The sequence below is a fragment of the Bos taurus genome, chromosome 7 (genome assembly GCF_002263795.3).
Source record: "Bos taurus isolate L1 Dominette 01449 registration number 42190680 breed Hereford chromosome 7, ARS-UCD2.0, whole genome shotgun sequence".
Taxonomy (NCBI): Eukaryota; Metazoa; Chordata; class Mammalia; order Artiodactyla; family Bovidae; genus Bos; species Bos taurus.
Window position 1 is genome coordinate 32,214 of NC_037334.1, and position 1,934 is coordinate 34,147.

A 1,934-nucleotide genomic window follows, 5' to 3' on the forward strand; every position below is an offset into this window, starting at 1 on the left:
ACCTGATGCTTGGAAAGACTGAAGGCAGGAGGAGAAGGGGATGACAGAGGATGAGATGGTATCACTAACTCAATGGACATGAGTTTAAATAGGCTCCAGGAGTTGGTGAAGGACAGAGAAGCTTGGTTTGCTGCAGTCCATGGGGTCACAAAGAGTCGGACATGACTGAGCAACTGAACTGAAATGAACTGAACTGATTCAGACCCTATGCAATGCCATAAGGGAAGATTAAAGTTATTTGGGTTTTGTAAGATTCCATCACTGAGAAAAAGGGCAGGATTGGAATGAACAAATACTTAGTTGGCCTTGCAAGGCCTATAGAGAAAGTCACTCCAGCTTCGCTTCACAGTATTTTTATTGCCATTTGTGAATCCCAGTGCTGATTTTACTCCCAGAAAACAAGGGAGTAAAAGGCATAATCTGTGAAGTAGGTCACAGGAGACAAGGTCAGATCCAAAGTTATAGCAGAGTCTAGGTGTAGCCCCTAGTGGGCATTTCTACTTCCTCCCTACTTGAAGCCTGTTGGCTTCATCCAGCCAGTGGTTCTTCTGCCCTGGAGCTCCAGAGTTCTGTAGAATAAAGATGCACGTCTCAAACAGACATTCTCTAGGATAGAGGGAGCAGCCATTTTCTTTTCCCCCTAAGACGTTCCCTCTATAAGTCATATACTTTTCCTTGGTCCTGGTCATCTTATGTCCTAAGTTAGAGAAAGGAGGTAATGTGTGACTGAGGTGATATTTTGACAGTCCACCTCCAATGGTTCTCACACTTTGATGCTTAAGTTGATCTTCTGGAGAGCATATAAAATCCCAGTAGTCAGGCCCCAAACCAGACACCAGAAACATGCACTCCTTTGAAACAATTTAACACAGAGTATTTTTTAATTTCATTAGTTGTGTTGTTCATCACTGTTTATTATTTATTTCTTCTAGGTCCTTGTTAAATGTGTTAAATAATTCTTACATTTTCTCCATTCTATTTTAGCGATTTGGGGTCATCTTCACTATCATTACTCTGAATTCATTTTCAAGGAGTTTGCCTATTTCTTCTGTTTATTTGGTTTTGTGGTTTTTACCTTGTTCCTTTATTTGCACAATTTTCTCTGTCTTTTCATTTTATCTAACTTACAGTTTGAGATCTTTCTAACTCAGGCTATAGGGCCATACTTCCTGTTGCTTTTGGCCTCTTCCCTTAGCGGGTGTGATTGGCCCAGTGGTTTGTGTAGGCTTTGGATTGGGAAGAACTTGTGTCTGCATTCTGGTGGGAGGAGGTGAGGTTTTTTTTTCCTTGTCTTATGGGCAGGGCTATGCAAGATGATGTGCTTTGGGGTGTTTGTGGGAAGTCTATCTGCTGATTATTGGATTTGTGTTCCTGTCTTGTTTGTTGTTTGGGTGAGGTATCCTGCACTGGGTACTGCCAACAGCTGGGTGGTGCCAGGTCTTGGCCACACATAGAGGCCTTCATGGGAGTTCTCAATTAATTAATATTCCCCAGGGTCAGGAGTTTTCTGGCAATCTAATGTCCTGGGCTCAGCACTCCCACCCCAGAGGCTCAGGCCCAATCTCTGATTGAGGAACCTAGATCCTGCAAGCTCTTTGTATGGCAATAAAGGGAATTAATTTTTTTTAATTACATAAACAGAAAGAAATGAAAATGAACCACAAACAAATGGTAAATGCAAAATCAGATAGTAAAAAAAAAAAAAAAACAAAAACAAAGAAGCATATACACACACTGAGACATACACACACACAAACAAAACCAACAGGGTTGAAATGAAAGAGAGTACAAGAGAGTGACCCAGTGAGGGAAGGAAGCCAAAAATTATATTAACCAATTAAAAACAAAGCTAATTGGATATGTACTCATCTCCTCCTGCAAGAGCACCAAAATGGCAACTAGCTGTTGAACAACCTTTGACAGAAGGGCACTGG